Genomic DNA, 19,258 nt, shown 5'->3' with positions numbered 1-19,258 from the left:
TTCTTCACGAGACTGTCTTGCTGTTTCTGGAACATTTATCTCTTGACCATTCTGTGGTTTCCACGTGCTCGGGCGCACTCAAAACAGCCAGAGGAGTCGGGAAGAGTCAGCGGGCAAGAGGCGAGGCGCGGAGCTGCCTTTTCCACCTGGTGGAACAGCCAGCCAGCTGGCTGTGCCCAGACAATCCTGTGCACCATGCCCACAGCCCCGCAGCCCGCAGGAGGCCGACGCCAGCACGCAGGATCCCAATGCCACCATATAGGAGCCCGATGCCAACACGCAGGAGCCCGATGCCACCACGCAGGAGCCCAATGCCAACACGCAGGCCAGCCCACAGGAGCCGGCTCTCCACCGCGTGGCGCAGGGCACTGGACGCATGATCCCTCCACACTGCTCGGCCACTGCAAGCAGGGCAGCAGACATGGCAGGGCCATGGGGCAGGGCCGCGGCGGTCTATCATGGCCGCCACCCCTGGGCATCTAGGCCCACGCCTTCTACAAGGCTGGCCCGCCTGCCCTCTTGCTATGAATTCTGGAACGATTCCAAACCTCCCGGACCCCCGGGCCCCCTGCCGAAACTGGACATCCTGGCAGAGATCCTCAGCTCTAGTCTGAAGACAGACAAGATGGAGTACACAGAGATTCGTGCAGAGATCACAACCTGCAATTCCTAGAAGTGAAGCTGCCCAAGAGACCACCACTGGACAACGCACCCCCCCAACAACTAAGACAGTACAGATTTAAATTCATGTTTAAAATGACATGTCTTCATAACAAAGGTTTCTCTCCTTGTGTATTAATGACCATGTTTATGTGTGTGTTTAAAGTTTGGTAAACAGTAACTTTAAAGCTAAATTCTTACTAGTCAAAGTTAAATGAAAAAGGTTTTCAACGTAATTCTCATAAAGATAAAATTAACTTACATTTAAAGTCTGAGGTAAAAATTAGTTAACAATCAATATATTTTAACTAAGTTGGTCTAAACAAAAGGTTAAATAGACTTGTTGATATGTAAAACTCTCCATTACCTTCTCTATTAGAAATGGTAGATCGCACAATGGCTATGCTAATTATTCTCATGCCTGAGGTTTCCTTTCCTGCGCACAACTAGGGTGTGACTCCATCTTGAATGGGTGTAACAAAAGGTCAAAAAGACGTTGATATGTAAAAGTCTCAAATTCCTTCTCTATTAAAAATTTTAGATTATGCTGTGGTTATGCTAATAACAAGTTTTGTTTCATAGTAAGTAAATTGCAGCCAGCTGCCTTTGGGACTCTAGGCCGTTCCCCACCCCCATGCAAATGCCTGTCGAGACAAGTATGTCCCCCAGAGGCAAAAAAATGTTTTTTTAAGCTGATAAAGTTTTGCCCACAGAGGCAAAATATGGCCCCCTCAGGTCTTCCCTTGGCAGCACACTGGTTCTTGTTACTTGCTTACATGTTTCTCCATGTTTGTGTCAGTTTCTTTTTAAAAAATGCCTGTATGATATATGTTTCTGTTCACCCCACACCCCTGATACTGTGGTCATTTAGTTAAAAATAAAAGGGGGAATTGTTGTATGCTTTACATTGGGTTGTTCTAGCTCTCCCCCTGCCAAGAAAATTGGATCAGTCCTGCTAGTTTCACGGGCCTGCTTGGCCCCACCCCTAGGAACCCTGAGAGGGTTCCAGAGTTCCAGAGTTCCAGAGTTGCAGAGTTTGAGTGTGCTTGGCACTGCCACGGGGAAAGAGGCAGCAGAGTTCTGTTTGGTGATTAGTTTGGTTTAGTTTATGAATCGTTGTTCCTGAATAAAGAAATATAGCTTCCCTGCCCAGCCGTTGTCTCCGCGTCTCTGTTACCCGCCCGTGAAGCTAGCCCGGCCAGCTAGAGCCTCCGAATTTTAACAACAACCAGGGACTTGAATCTGTGTCCTTGTGCACTACAATGTGTGTCCTTAACCAGGTGCACCACCACCTGGCCCTAAATTCTATAAATGAGTTCTCTCAAAAGGCATTTTGTCCCTCATACTGGAATACAGGCTTTCCTGTGCACAACCATTCCATGGTAGAAGCGTCACTATCCTATCTACTTTAAAAATCACAACCCTAAGAAATAAGTAGATCAACAGATTTCCCCAAAGTCACACAGTTTGCAAAATGAAGGGTTGGGATTTGTATCCAGATCAACTTCACTGTAGACTGGTGTTATTCTCTATGGCTAGCGGTTTCAAGTTTCTAAAACACTTCTTCTACTTTATGAAAACAAATGATCTGTCATAGATAAATCCAAACCTTCACTAGTTTGCTTTGACTCAACTTTGATTTACTGAGATCTCTAGGTAAACCTTTTTAAGCTTGCTATTTATTGTTTTGTTTCTTGCCTTGAAATGAGACAGGCTGGTAACTTGAAAAAACAAATTGATGGAGAATTGTATCCTTGCAATCTGACTGGTTAAAGTTCCTCTTTGCAGGCTGAAATACTACTGTCCACTGTCAGTTGTTCCTGTCATTAATTGCAGAATTACAGAGCAGACCATTAAGCTTGGGGGTATATTCTCAATTCTCAACAATTGTGTTAGCTTCTGAGTCTCTACTGCACACAGAAGGCAGAAAAGTGACTGTGTTTTGTTAGCAGTGGCTTCTGTGCTTAGACAATCCCCATGAAGAAGATCATAGAGAGGTCAAACCTGCTTCAGCCCAGCAAGAATCCATGACCCTTCTATTCAAATTCACAATAACTAGTAAAGGCCCCTCTCTTCAGGATCAGCTGTGAGTTAAGCACTGAAGCCTCCTGAGGAATGTTTGATTTCCAAGGCTACCTGGGTTCCTTACCCTTCACTCAGACCCTTCCAGAACTTCATTTTAGCTTGTTTCTCAGGCCTGCTCCCCTGTCCATTTCCTGCCGACCTCTTACTTCCTCTTGTCATCTGGAGAGCCTTCAGACCTGCCCTTTAATTGACCTTCCTTTGCCTCCTTGTGACTGGCATTTCTGGCATCAATAAGTGACAAGTTCATTACAGGCAGGCAGTTGACCCTTTGCTTCCCTTCTCTGCCCTCCCTACCACTAAGCTTTCTCCTTGAATTTCTTTCTATCTACTTCTATATATTTGGAGACAATTAAATTTCTTGGTAAGAAATACAAATGATGCATTGTTCATGGGTTGGAATAATTGAATATACTAACCAGAGCCATATACAAATTTAATGCTATCCCCATCAAGATTCCAACCACATTTTTAGGAGAATAGAACAAATGCTACACATGTTTATCTGGAACCAGAAAAGATCTAGAATTGCCAAAACAATCTTGAAAAGAACAGAACTTCAGGCATCACACTCCCAGATCTCAAATTGTATTATAGGGCCATTGTCATCAGAACTGCTTGGTACTGGAACATGAATAGACACACTGGACATTGGAATAAAATTAAGAGCCCAGAAGTAAGCCCCCACACCTATAGACATCTATCTTTGACAAAGGTGCTCAGATTATTAAATGGGGAAAGCAGAGTCTCTTCAACAAATGGTGTTAGAAAAAAATTGGTTGAAACTTGCAGAAGAATGAGAGTGAACCACTTTATTTCACCAAACACAAAAGTAATTTCCAAGTGGATCAAGGACTTGGATGTTAGACTAGAAGCTACCAGATACTTAGAAGAAAATATTGGCAGAACTCTTTTCTGCATAAATTTTAGACATTTTCAATGAAATGAATCCAATTACAAAGAAGACTAAGGCAAGCATAAACTAGAAGTGGTGGATTTATAATGTTGGCACTGAATCCCAGGGATAACCATGGCAGAAAAATAAATAAACGTGCTCTCTTCAGCAGCGCATATACTAAAATTGGACCAATACAGAGAAGATTAGCATGGTCCCTGTGCAAGGATGACACGCAAATTCATGAAGTGTTCCATATTTTTAGAATTTTTGTCTCAGCTAGAAGAAATTCAACATCTATACCACAATTCTCAGAGTGAATTAGCTAAATTGGAATCAGAACTTAAGATTCACAGAGACCAGTCAACTGATTTAAGTACATAACAGGTGGATATGAAAACAGAGATCCCCCAAATCTTCCTCTGTAATATTATATCCTTTAGGTTCAAGATTAGTCAACAATTTTTTGACTTTATATGTTAACTCTTCTTTCAGCCACCATGTTAACTCTTCTTTCAGCCACCATGTTCCAGATGCTACCATGATGCCAGCCAGACTTCCTTGGGCAGATGACTCCACCAGTGTGTCCTGGATCCCTGCTTTCCCAGAGCCCTGCCCCTCTAGAGAAATAGAAACAGTCTGTGAGTATGGATCGACCTTCCAATGTCTATGTTCAGCGGGGAAGCAATTACAGAAGCCAGACCTTCCACCTTCTGCACCCCATAATGACCCTGGGTCTATACTCCCAGAAAGTTAAAGAATAGGTAAGCAATCAGGGGAAGGGGTGGGATACAGAGTTCTTGTGGTGGGAACTGTGTGAAGTTGTACCCCTCTTATCCTATGGTTTTTGTCAATGTTTCCTTTTTTTAAATAAAAAGCCATTGGCTTGGAGTTTCTTGAAAAAAAAACGAAAAGAAAATGCTCCCTCTGACTAAATCTTCATAAATATTAAACTTATTTTCACAATAAAAAAGAAAAATAAATAAAAAAGTAAATAAAATGCTTTTATATCAAAGTCTATTTATTAACTTTTCTATTGATGGATATTTGAGTTTATCTACAGTGAATAACGATTCTATGAATGTGGTTGTCCAGATATCTGTTCAAGTCCTTGCTCTCATACCCAGGAATGAAATGGGTGGATTGTACAATAATTCAGCATTTAATTTTTTGAGGAACTGTCACACTGTTTTCTACAGTGACTGACTGGATCATTATTCCTCCCTATTATTGTTCAGCAAGGAGAGCAGAACACAGAACAATAACTTCCAGTTTATCCATCTTATAAATGGGAAAATCAGGATTCACAGTTCTGCTCATTTTGCTCCAAAGTTCCATTATTTATTACAAACAACCCTGTAAAAGAGTGAAGACAAGGGTAAAGTTTTTTATTATTATTATTTTTATTTTATGTATAAAAAGGAAACACTGATAAAATCATAGGATAAGAGGGGTACAACTCCACACAATTCCCACCACCAGAACTCCCTATCCCATCCCTCCCTTGATAGCTTTCCTATTCTTTAACCCTCTATTGCTGCTATTCAGTGAGGTCTCAAGATTAAAAAAAAAAAAATTAGTTAACCCACTTACTTGTTGAGACCTATTTATGCACTCATCCCCATTGTTTCTTCACTTTGGACCTCTCTCTCCAAGTAAAGACTGCTCCTTTTTTTCCTTAAGGACACAGAGAAGCCCAACTACTTAAATATTTATATAACAGTATTGCAAAATGTATGCCTAGCCAGGAAGCCTATTTTGCATGTAGACATAATTAAACAGGCAGACGAGTCCATGAAATATTTAAGGTTACCTTATCAAGTCTTAAAAGGAAATCTTCCTTTTTTTTTTAAAAAAAAATTATATTTATTTTCTCTTTTGTTGTTCTTTTTTATTGTTATTGTAGTAATTGTTGTTATTGATGTCGTTGTTGTTAGGACAGAGAGAAATAGAGGAGAGGAAGACAAAGAGGGGGAGAGAAAGAGAGACACCTGCAGATCTGCTTCACTGCCTGTGAAGTGACTCCCCTTCAGGTGGGGAGCCAGGAGCTTGAAATGGGATCCTTAATGCTGGACCTTGCGCTTCGCACCACGTGCACTTAATCTGCTGACTACCGCCTACTCCCAAAGGAAATCTTTCTAAACCAGTAAGAAGATGTGAAAAGAGGCTTCATCCTCGGAATGTGAGAGAAAGGTCCAGAAGAATCTAAATGTTCATGGAAAGAACCGTGTGGCCATATCAGCTTGAGTCTGCTTATACATAGAGACTCAGAGGCATAACTCTAAGAAGGTTCACTCCTTTTCGACTGGCTAAGAAGCTTCTATGCTCTAAAGTCCAGAGACCTGGGCTTATTAAAGTTGTAAAATAAACATTGCATGGTTCTAGGGAATTAATTGAATGAAGTCAGTTGAATTAACTGAATGAAGTCAGAACCTGAACTTCAGTTTAATTAAGATCTGACTAGAACGTCCTTTTTGGTCAACGGCTTCCAAATGTTATTGGCTGTTTCCTGGATGGTAATAGGGTCATATTAAGGCTAATCATAGACTCATTTTTTTCTCTCTCTCTCTGAAAGCTTTGCTATATATTGCAATTATGAGTATTCAATTTTGAAATAGATAATAAAATGGCTTCAATAAAGGCAAAGGCCAGGATGGAAATAACAAAGATACAGCCTGGATAATAAGGATGACTGCCATTATTAAATGGTTAATATGTCTGGTACCATGGCACAAGTATCAGTCTATACTCTCCATACATTCCCTGCTACAGAAACAAAGCACTTTTACCTCCATTTTCCTATAAAAGAGCTGAGGATCAAGCTCACATTTATGATGATGATTTTTTTTCCTTTCCTGTTCTTTTAAATTTTTTTTTATTCATAAAAAGGAAACATTGACTCAACCATAGGATAAGAGGGGTACAACTTCATACAATTCCCACTACCAGAACTCTGTATCCCATCCCCTCCCCTGATAGTTTTCCTATTCTTTCGCCCTCATGGACCCAAGGTCATTGGGGGATGCAGAAGGTGTAAGGTCTGGCTTCTGTAATTGCTTCCCCGTTGAACATAGGCATTGACAGGTTGATCCATAGTCCCAGCCTGTCTTTATCTTTCCCTAGGGGGGAAGGGCTCTGGGGAAGTGGCGCTCCAGGACACATTGGTGGGGTTGTCTGTCCATGGAAGTCTAGTCAGCATCTGGAACCTGGTGGTTGAAAATAGAGTTAATGTGAGTCGGGCAGTAGCGCAGTGGGTTACGTGCAGTGGCTCAAAGCCCAAGGACCGGCATAAGGATCCCAGTTCGAGCCCCGGCTCCCCACCTGCAGGGGTGTCGCTTCACAGGCAGTGAAGCAGGTCTGCAAGTGTCTTTCTCTCCCCCTCTCTGTCTTCCCCTCCTCTCTCCATTTCTCTCTGTCCTATCCAACAATGACAACATCATTAACAACAACAATAATAACTACAACAATAAAAAACAAGAGCAACAAAAGGGAATGTATAAATAAATATTTAAAAAATAGAGTTAACATGCAAAGCCAAACAAATTGTTGACCAATCATGGACCTAAAAACTGGAATAGTGCAGATGAAGAGTTAGGAGTCCTCCATTTTGTAGATAGCTAGTAGGCATATTTTAGTTATATTTCAAAGGGCCTGTGGCTAATACAAGTAATTTTTTTGTTGTTTTTGTTTGTTTGTTTTTTTCCTGAGCCTGTTATCTGATATGCAGGTGGATCCTAATTATTGTCTGGGAAGGTGATGTTATGGCTGGCAGAAGGACCAGAAAGCTGGATAGGGAAAAGAGTAGTTCCCAAATACGGGAAAGGTGTATAAATATCATTAACTGTAAACCCCATCGATTTGATGTGATCTGAGGCCCATATTCAGCTTGGGAGCCTATATGACCTCTGCATCCCTGTACATCTGAGCTCACATTCTGTGGTCATAAGTAGGAACGTTCCATATCAATGTTCCAAGCTGCCCCAATATCAGGACCCATCTTCCTCAGGTGTAGCATAGAGTATATTGTCCAGCCTCCCTTTGGAGGATGGAACATTCTCTACTATTGTTGATCCAAGTTGAGGGCAACGTCCTATGGAGGCCCACAAGGGGGTCTACTGTGTTGTTCCTGATAGGAATGACCAGTAACTATGATGATGATTTTTAACTGTGCCCTGATCTCCAAAGAGACAGAAGAAATTAAGAAATCTACCACACTTTTGTTTTCAAGGACAAGGTTTACAACAGGGAAACGGGGATAGGAATCCCTGGTGCCCACATCTATCACTAGACCAAACACAAAACTTCTAAACTCTCATTCTTTATCTCACAAATGTTTAGTTGAAGTGTCCATACCTTGTATAGACAAGTGCTTGCTACCAGAACTTTAACAAACTTCAATCAAGTTTTTTTTCTTTCTCTATGCCCTTGAACTTTAACCGACCTTCAGACTGAACAAGCAGTAGCCTCTCCCAATGACCCCTAACATAATGAGGCAAAACATTCTTCTCATCTATCAGGTCACAGAACCTACCACCTCCCTTTCCATGACATATTCCTGTGAAACATCCCCTCTATAGGTGGGGAGTGGGGGCTCAAACCCTGGTCCTTGAACATTGTGGTATGTGCACATAACCTAGGGAAGATAGAGAGGGGAGAGAAAAAGATAGACAGACACCTGCAGACCTGCTTCATCACTTGTTAAGAGCCCCCCCACACACACATGTGGGGAGCTAGGGGCTCAAACTGGGATCCTTGCAGGGGGTCCTTGTGTTTAGTGATGATGCCCCAGTGATGCCCTTGTCTCACCCTCTCTCACAAAGATAAAAAGTAAATAAGTAATTTCTTAAAAAGAAAGAGTAGAACAGTGACTGGAAGTTCAATTTGGGGATGAATATTGACTTCGCTACTTCTCTACAGGTGGTGGTGTTCTGATGACCCTGTGAACCCTACTTTATTCATCTATCTATAAATGTAGATGGTGATGTTGCCTTCCTAATAGTTCTGTTGTGAGGACTTAGCTGGCATGGGACCTGTAACATGTTTAGAACATTACCTGAATTACCATGCATGAGATACTAGACACTCATCTCTATAAGAACTGATTGTTCTTAACCTGAAAAGACTCATGGATTAACCTAAGAGAGGCAATTTCAAATTTGAACATATGTAAGAATCAAACAGGGCTTGAACTTATACTGCCTGCTCTCCCTCAAGTTTAAGAGACAAGGAGGGCCTGGAAATGTACATTCCTAGAATATTTCAGGGTGAAAGTTGAATTTTCTTATTTACCATACCTGAGAATCACTGCTGGAATCTGTTTTGCTTCTCTCTCTTTCTCTGTTTTTCTTTCTTTCTTTGCTTCCTTTCTTTCTTTCCCCTTTTTTTTTTATTTCCAGAATTTGACTGCTCCTGGTTGACTTTTCAGAGAGAGTAAGGGAGAGAGGGAAAGACATGACAAAGCGGCAGGAGGTGGGGGTGGCATCGCAGGCAGTGGTGCATCACCTTAAGCGCACATATTATGAAGCCCAAGGACCCATGCAAGGACACAGAGTCAAGCCTCTGGATCCCCACCTGCAGTTGGGTCGCTTTGCAAGCGGTGAAGCAGGATTGCTGGAGTCTTTCTCTTCCCCTCACTATTTTCTCTTCACCTCTCAATTTCTCTCTGTCCTATCTATCTATAAATAAATAAATAAATAAATAAATAAATAAATAAATAAATAATGGCCATAGGAGCAGTGGATTGATTGGTAGTAAAGGCACCAAGCCCCATAACCGTGGAGGCAAAAAACAAACAAAAAAATTAAAATAAACCCCATACACTAAAGTTTCCCTTCAGAGTGTGTGAGGGCAAGAGGTGGTGGCATGGACATAAGCTGTGTACCTGCTCTCTCAAATACTCTCAAAGATATCTTACTGGTCTCAGAATCTGTGTTTTAAGAAACTTTTGCCCCAAAAGGATTCTAGCACAAATTAAATTTTGAGGATTGCTAAGGTTTAGTAAAACAAAGACATGTGTGCTTATCTGGTCTATCTGGTATATTTCTAAATCTTCAGTCCATGTGCCATCAAAATTCTCCTTTACTTTTTTTTCTAGTAAAAACTGATTAATCTATTTCAGCTCAGGCTCTTCCCTGCTTAGCTGCCTAAATAATTTTCCACATGACTTGGTAAAACTTGGGAAAGCATGTTTGTCACCAAGTGGATCGAAGTGATTTTTCAAACTTTCGAAGGAAACATGCTCTTACCGCCAATCATTTTTTCTTGTGCTAGCTAGGACACGATCTAATCATCAAAGGTTTATAATATGGTCACTTTCACCAAATGTTTTAGGAGTATTGTTCTCAATATTATCTGAAATTTGAAAATAAAATGTGACATCATATTCTTTTAGTATTACATCAGGGCAATGATTATTCAAGTATTTTTTCAGAAAAATTTCTGGTCTGATCTTGCTTAAAATTAATTAAAAGTTATACATTTAATGAACTTCTTTGTTAACATATGCATTTTTGACCATGAGTGAAATAATTCCTGTAAAAGAAAGAGAAAAAAGGCTCATAATATATTAGAATAGTGGGGGTGTGGGTAATGTAATTCCTATAAAAATCCAAAATAAGTCAGTTTTAAGTTAATAGTTGTTTAACACAATGACTTTCAATTGAAGGAAAAAGAACCTGTCTTAGAAAGCATTTAGAAGTGAGGAGTGTCATTTTTTATTACTTTTGCTATTACATGAACCTGCTATGCCAGTGGTCTTCCAGAAAATATGCAAGAACAGTTCAGATAAAAAGAGACTATAATTCCAAAAAATATATTTATTTTAAGTAGTATCATTTTTTAATATTTGTTTATTGGGTAGACACAGTCAGAAATCAAGATGGAAGGGGGAGATAGAGGGTGAGAGACAGAGGGATACCTGCAACACTGCTTCACCCACTTGCAAAGCTTTCCCCCTGTAGGTGGGGACTGGGGGCTCAAACCCAGGTCCTTGTGCATTATAACATGACCCTATCATTATAAATGTTTGTGTATATATCCAACATAGAGATGGGAGAGAGTAATTTCTGGGATAAAATTTTGGGGGCCTTTTCAAAACCCTTTTTCTATTTATATTTTAATTCTGCCACAAATATCTACTATCAACAGTTGTTTGAGTTTCAGTAAATAAAGGGAAAAAAATCTCAAAAATTAAATCTTTGAGCATGGTACCAGAAGTCAGACCTGGTGGGAATAAACTCATTTTCCTCTTTAATGAAGAAGAGGGGAAAGTTTCTGTAATGAGAGTGAATGAGACCTTTAATATAATTAGTCAATATTAAAGCTCTTTTAAAAGACAGGCTTCAAAATAATAAAATAAAAATAAAGTCTTGAAAATCTCCTACAAAAAAAAGAAAAGAAGCAGAGTACTTTCACAAACTTGTGGTTTGGTGGTCATTAAACAGATTATATGTAACTTCTTGATGTTTTATTAACATTTCTTTGTTAACCTACCTTATAAATTATTCATAAATGTTCTATGATCCTGTCATGACATGGTGTTTTGTATGTGTTTGGGAGTCATCATTTGGCATATTTGAGATGACATTTGAATACAGTTCACTGAAGCACTCATTTAAAATTTTCTTGTAGGCCTGAAACTTGGGGGCAATGGCCATTCTATGGTATAAATGCACAATAGTTATATTTTATTATAATCAGTTCACAAAGACAAAAGACTATCAAAGTGAAAGAGCTAAAAATAAAAAAAATTTGGGTGGGGGGAGTCGGGTGGTAGCGCAGTGGGTTAAATGCATGTGACGCAAAGCAAGGACCAGTGTAAGGATCCTGGTTCGAGCCCCCAGCTCCTCACCTGGAAGAGAGTCGCTTCACAAGTGGTGAAACAGGTCTGCAGGTTGTCTATCTTTCTCTCTACCCCCCACGTTTTCCCCTCCTCTCTCCATTTCTCTCTGTCCTATCCAACAACAATGTATCCAACAAGGACATCAATAATAACTACAACAATAAAACAAGGGCAACAAAAGGAAATAAATAATTTTTTTAAGTTTTTTTTATATCTTTGTTTTGTTTTAGATCACCGGTTGCCTTATGGAGAGAATATCAAGTCATGGCTGTTCAAGTATATTGCATGTTTAGGATGAAGACTTGATCAAAATGGAAGAACTCCAGGGTATAAAACTCTTACTTACTCAAATTACTCTGAAATTTTTTAATGTCAATCTATTCAAATTCTAATACAGTTTCTCTCTTTACTGTGTCTTTACAGTTACTATGTTATGGACCTACCTGTGTATGGATTCTATGTGATTACCATGCATCACACTAATATGACCATATAGCCATGTACTAATGACCAGCTGGGAAATACTCTACTCTCTCCTACCTTGTAAGGAGAGACTGAACAGAGCTAATCTACTCCTATCAGTTTTTCTTAATTAAATTCAAGTTCTCAGGTAAACTGAATGATTCTACTATACAAAAGTATGGAATTATTTTCCACAGTGAAGATTTTCACTTAAGTCTTATTTGGAGATTTTAGAAAATGAGGAGATCAACTCAAAGAAAATCTGAGATAATGAAATAATGTGTGTAATGTAAGAAAAAAATAACAGGTAAAAGTAATGAATAAAGTTACAATACAGTTATTAAAATGTTATAATATAAAATAAAAATAAAATTTAATAACAAGTAAATCAAAATTAGAAGTGGGTATCAAATGGATAAGCAAACTATAATGTATTACTGTCAATTTTGTATTAAAATTGGAAATAACATTGTAAGGCACCATGTTTAATAAGATAGACCAATACAATAACAGCAAAACTAACACCTAAATTAACACTCTAAGAAGAAGAAAATATCAGTCAGAAAATTAAAATATTGTTAAATATATCCAACAGTGAAGGGAGGTCATGAATTTGTGAATTTTCCATACTGAAGCTTTCAAATGTATTATCTACTCCAAGTCACTGATGAAGAAGAATATAGCCCATGATAACTACAATGCAGAGATCCCTCAACCTAATATAATTTTCACAAAATTAGAAATTAACCACTGTTAGCTGCAGGCTCACCCCTGGGTCTGCCCGTCTCCCTGGCCATTGGGAGACGGAGGTCTAGAGTGGCCCCCACAGGTCCAGGAGCAACTCAGCATGTTGAGGGCAACATGCACAGGGAGACAAATACTCAGTCAGCCCTGGAAAAAGTCTCCAAGGGCGATTTGTTTATTTGGAAGAGAAAGCAAGTACATATACCCATTGCCCAGGTAGAAGGTCAAGGTAATCATTAACCCAAGCACAGAGCAACACAATGCATAGCCACATGTTGACCTATAAACTATTTGATCACAAATGAAGAATTACCATACAAGGTTTGATCCAAGATTCATAATGCATATTTCCCCAGGGAGGGTAAATTACAGGCACCTCAGGGTAAATTACAGGCACTTCAGAGGAAGGAGGAAGAGGAGGGGGCAGTAGAGCAAGAACGTATATGGTGGCTTTCTACTTAGGCCAAACACAATGTACAGTAACCTATGGCCTTTGTTTTAAGGGGAGAGGAGAGGCATGTGCAGAAAGGTAGCCCCCTTTCCAGAGAAGCCATCCATCATTAATCAGTTCAAGAGGTCAGGGGAATCTGCCCTTCTCTCAACCTAAAGAGAGAGTTGGGGGTAAACCTGCTTGAACCTCATGGAAACAATGGCCTGGACTTCCTGGAACAGTGGACCCTATTCTCCAACAGTTAGCCATCCATATGAGAATCAAAATAAATTCCTGTAAATAAAGCAATATATGCACCAAAGTAAATGACTCTGGGGTGGGTGAAGGAGAGAGTACAGGCCCTGGAAAAGTATTACAGAGGACCAAATGGTGGCTGTATTATTATATGGAAAAATGAGAAGTGTCATTCATGTACAAACTATTGTATTTACTGATGGCTGTAAAACATTAATCCCCCAATAAAGGCAAAATATGTTAAAAGACAGAAAAAAATAAAGCAATACAATAGGCCAGCAACTAATCAAACTGAAAATTTAAGCCTGATATGATAAAATAATGAATACTACTATATATATATATATATATATAATATATATCACAATAATCAAAAGCATATGTAAATTTAAGGTTTGTAAAATAAATTTTGTTGGTTTCAAACATAAAAATATTTACAAGCTCTGAATTTTCTTTTTGAAGTTGTTGGATTTTTTCAAAATAAAATACACTTTATTTCCTGAGTAAAAGCATATACAGAATACTCCTAGAACTCTACTGATAAAAGTGGACAAGTTGATCCACAGTCCATTGGTTTTCTGGTTTGTTAGTGTCTAAATGTATGCAAGTTGGAATTCAACTCTTCATGTCAAGTGATCTAAGTATTAGAGAAAAACTATGTGCAGTTAGTGGGAGAAGTAAGTAGGAATAAAACCTAGAAGAATAAGTGGATACAGAAGATAGAAAAAGTGTCACTATTCCTGATGATACTATTTTTGCCAATGCAATAAAGTAATAAAAAAGGTAATTGGTATCTTGGTCTGTTGATGATCTTGTAAGAATGATAAAACATGACAATGATCAAGGCCAATTTCTAATATGAATGTACCCAAGTTGCTAATGAACTTATAAGGAAAATATAACCATTACTGTCTCCATTAAAAGTATAAACTAAACCATCACCCAAAGAGACTCCTCATAGAATGGGAGATATTTACAAACCATACATCATCAGACAAGAGGCTAATAATCAAAAAATATAAAGAGCTCACCAAACTTAGCAATAAAAAAGCAAATGACCCAATTCAAAAGTGAGGAGAGGATATGAACAGAACATTCAGTGCAGAAAAGATACAAAATGTCAACATACATATGAAAAATTGCTTGAAGTCAGTGATTGTCAGAGAAACGCAAATAAAGACAACAATCAGATGCCACCTCACCCCTGTGAGAATGGCATACATGAGAAATGATAGCAACAACAAATTCTGGAGAGGTTGTGGGGACAAAGAAACCCTCCTACACTGCTGGTGAGAATGTAAATTGGTCCAACCTCTGTGGAAAACAGTCTGGAGAAATCTCAACAAGACTAGAAATAGACCTTTCTCATGACCCAATACTTCCTCTCCTGGGGATATACCCTAAGGACTCAATAACACCCATCCAAAAAGATATATGTATACCCTTGTTCATAGCAGCACAATTTGTAGTCATCAGAACCTGGAAGTAACCCAAGTATCCATCAACAGATGAGTGGCTGAGAAAGCTGTGCTATATTTACTCAATGGAATACCACTCAGCTATTATGAACAATGAACCTTCTCTAACTCATCTTGGATAGAGCTAAAAGGAATTATGTTAAGTGAGATAAAACCAGAAAGAGAAAGAGGAGTATGGGTTGATCCCACACATAAACAGAAGTTGAGAAAGAACAGAAAGGGAAATGCAAAGCAGAAATTGACTTGAGTTTGGAGTACTACACCAAAGTAAAAAATTCTGGGTGGAGGGTGAGGGTAGATTTTCAGTTCCACTGTAGGGGGGTGAAGGTAGGGATACAGACCTTTGGTGGTGGTAATTGTGTTAATATATACTTCTATTAACTCACAGACTTATATATCACTATTTGATAGACTTGTATGTAGATAGAATGTATTGACCTTTTTAATGCAAAGACTTCAGTTCTGAGTCCTTCAATCTAAGAACTTAAGTTTTCAAATGAGTATAATGACTAAATTTTAACATTGGACTTAAATTGTTAAGGCATTTCTAATATTAACTTTATTTTAAAATATTAAATCACCTATAATCTTAGACCAAGGAGACTAGAAGCAACTGATCTTGTCAGTATATAAAACTATATGTAATATAGTATGTATAATATAGAATATAATTGTATAAAATATAGTTATTTGTGAGTAGCATTAAATGACATAACTAATGGTAAGGTCTTGTATGGTACACTAAATCCTAATCATGGGATTTTTCAAAGTAAATCATGCTCCCAAATAACTTGGTTATAATTATAATTATCTATTTCCTTCTTAAACTCTAAGACAGCAGGACCCTTCCTCGTTCGCTATAAAACCTGTATTTCTCCCAGTCCTGGAACCTCTGGGAATTTTCTCATTTTCCTTCATTCTACTCTTGATCCATATCATTTGATACTATATCTGCTGATCTCAACCACATCAATGCAAACAGTAAAACCTCAACATATTTCACTTTGGACTATGTCCAGAGATACCAGGCCTGGGATGTCAACCCTTCAGCATCAATACTCCGGTAAGACCTTTCCTAGCTAATCAGACTCTTTAGTTCAATTTTGAGTGCTATACTTCCTAACAAAGGTACAAAAGCTAAATGTAGACCAGGGCCCATGAGATAGAATACATGTGCATAGGTATCCATAAGTTAGGAGAAAAAAAAAAAAAAAAATATATATATATATATATATATATATATATATATATATATATGTAGACCTAGATACCCTCCTCACCTACTCCCTATTTCACTTCTCTCAATAACTCTAAGTTCAACTGTGTCAGAAAAAGTAAGGAATACCAAAGCTAGATAAGGGCAAGAGACTGGCACACTTTAATGATGGCTTTTTTGGGCACTACCAGGCCACCCCATGTCGTTAAAGTTCGGGGCTCCAGTAGGCCGTGCTAGCTTCGGAGCAGTAGACAGAGACTTGAGGACACACAGCTGGGCAGAGAACACAGTTTAATCTTTATTCACGAGCGGGCAAATCACCACACCATGTGCTTCTCCATCTTTCTCCCCCCGGCCACTGCAGCGGGGACTCTGGAAGTCCATAGGGTTTTTGGGGGGTGGGGAGCAGGGGGCACGCAAAACTAGCAGGGGCTAAACCACCACCTCCCAGAGGCGAGAGGGGGGCGGGTGAGACCAAACAAATGTGAAGCATAGCAACAATTCCCCCTTTTCTTTTTAACTAAATGACCATAGTATCGGGAATGTGGGGTGAACAGAAACCTGTATCGTACAGGCATTTTCAAAAAAGAAACTGGCACAAACATGGAGGAACATGTAAGCGAGTAATAAGAAACAGTGTGCTGCTAAGGGAAGGACTGAGGGGGCGTTACTTGCCTCAATAGGCATTTTCTAGCATAGGGGCGGAGAACAGCCTAGTGTCCCAAGGCATTTGGCTGCAGTCAGCCTTTGAGAAACCCAGCAGCATAAAGGGAAGCTGCTAGTTTTGTGCAAAGTGTCCAAGAGGTGTACCAGTGAGTCCGATAGAAGTGCCAGTCCAAAGCAGATGTCCACGGAAGAATGCCAGGGGGTGGAACGTTGTATGAGGAAGGTCAGCTGCTGGAATTCCACTTTTCTGTAGAGAACTTGACAGCTGCAATTTACTTACTATGAAATAGAACTTGTAGCAGGTTAGAAGTTTATCACAATTGATAACTCTATTACAATTGGAAGTCTCTTTTAGTATGATTTTAAGGTTGTTTAAAGTTTAAACAATAGAATGTGGAAATGTAAACATAAGAACCATGGAAAGAAAAAAGCCTCAGGCATGAGAATCATTAGCATAACCATAGCACAATCTAACATTTCTAATTGAGAAGGAATTTGAGAGTTTTACATATCAATAAGTCTATTTAACCTTTTGTTATGCCCATTGAAGATGGAGACACACCCTAGGTGTGTGCAGGTTTTTTTTTAGACTAACTTAGTTAAAATATATTGATTTTTAACTAATTTTTAACTCAGACTTTAAATGTAAGTTAATTTTACCTTTATGAGAACTAAGTTGAAAACCTTTTTCATTTAACTCTGTCTGGTAAGAATATAGCCTTAAAGTTACATTTTTAACCTTAAAGTTAATGTTTACCAAACTTTCAACACACACGTAAACATGGTCTTTAATACACAAGGAGAGAAACCTTTGTTACGAAGACATGCCATTTTAAACACGAATTTAGATCTGTACTGTTTTAGTCGTTCGGGGAGTGCATTGTCTAGCAGTGGCCTCTTGCGCAACTTCAGCTCTAGGAATTGTAGGTTGCAATCTCTGGATGAATCTCTGCGTATTCTAGCTCGTCTCCCTTCAGACCCAAGCTGGGGATCTCGGCCAGGGGGCCCAGTTTCAGCAGGGAGCCCACGGTCTCCGGGTGGTCCAGGATCTGCCCAGACTTCATAGCAGGAGGGTGGGCGGGCCAGCCGTGCAGAAGGCGTGGGTCGAGGTGCCCTGGGGTGGCAGTCATGATGGGCTGCAGCTTTGCCCGCCATGCCTGCTGCCCTGCTCTCGGCGGCCAAGCAACGTGGGAGGAGCCCACGCCCAATGCCCCGTGCCACACGGCAGAAAGCCGGCTCATGCAGGCTGGCGTTGGGCTTCTCTCTTCCCTTAACCAGCTTTCTAGCCCTATTCTCAACTCTGACACCATCTTCCCAGACAATATTTTTAGTCCACCTGCATCTTAGCTACCAGGCTCAGGCAAAAATTATTAAAGTCATGGGCCCCTTGGAATATACCTGAAATAGACTTCCTAGCTTCTTACAAGATGAAAATCCCAAATTTCATCTGCTATACTCTTACCTTTAAGTTCCTGATTATTAAATGATTTGTTCTGCTTTATCTTCTAGTGCTTTTCAGCCATCAAGTTCCAGATGTTACCATGATGCCAACCTGACGTTCCTGGGCAGATGACCTCACCAATGTATCCTGGAACCTCACCTCTCCAGAGCACTACCCCACTAGGGACAGATATCAACAGGCTGGGGGTATGGATCAATTTGTCAATGCCCATGTCCAACATAGAAGCAATTACAAAAGCCAGACCTTCCACCTTCTGCACCCCATAATGATCCTGAGGGTTAAAGAGGGAAATTTCCAATGGAGGGTAGGGCATATGGAACTCTGGTGATGGGAATTGTGTGTAATTGTACCCCTCTTATCCCACAATCTTCCCAGTCATTATTATATCACTACTAAAATAAAATAAAAGTATAAACTAGGTGGATTTGGTTGAAAGTATGTGTGTGTGCGTGTGCGTGTATGCAGGCATGTTTTGACCAGGATAATCTTTTATTATTCTACTTACACTCACTTAGACACTTATAAAAAGGATATAGACCACCAAACCAAACCAGGGTTATAGAGTCTACTATAATAGCATTCTCTGTTTTGATGTCTCCTCAAGTTCACAACAATGAGTCAATAATTTAATCTCTGGAAACCTTTTAAGTAATGATAAATATTTGATATGGTTATCAAGTATATGTTGAAGGGTCCCCTTCTGTCTGCCTGTAACTCCTTATAGGTCATCTTGAAAATGTGATCATGTTAATACCTGAACATTTATGTTCATGATAAAAATTTACTTACTTCCTATTGAACATTGTTAAATAGTTTACTTAACTTTTTGTTTTCTAATTCTTAGTGTTACTATGTATTTTCTTCTGAAATACATAACAAGAAATTTGTAGATAATGATGGTGTCATACAAAAATATTGTAATGACTTTGGAAATAAAAGGTATCCAGAGTTAATAAGTTCTTGGGACCCATACAATGTTTGAGTCTCATTGTCACTCAGACCAATGAACAAAGATTGTATCAGATTCAAGAGAACCTAAAATTTCTCCCTAGTCAATTAACAACAACA

At 39.3% G+C, this 19,258-nt stretch overlaps 1 non-coding gene across 1 annotated transcript; it reads left to right on the top strand.

The window, feature by feature from the left end:
- The first annotated feature begins 3,793 nt into the window (after positions 1-3,793).
- Positions 3,794-3,900, top strand: LOC132542700 (U6 spliceosomal RNA). Its single transcript, XR_009553668.1, has one exon. It is a non-coding gene; the product is annotated as a U6 spliceosomal RNA (small nuclear RNA).
- Positions 3,901-19,258: the final 15,358 nt, after the last annotated feature.

This window comes from Erinaceus europaeus, chromosome 1 (assembly GCF_950295315.1).
Source record: "Erinaceus europaeus chromosome 1, mEriEur2.1, whole genome shotgun sequence".
NCBI classification, from domain to species: domain Eukaryota; kingdom Metazoa; phylum Chordata; class Mammalia; order Eulipotyphla; family Erinaceidae; genus Erinaceus; species Erinaceus europaeus.
This window is presented reverse-complemented; position numbering and strand designations above follow the sequence as displayed.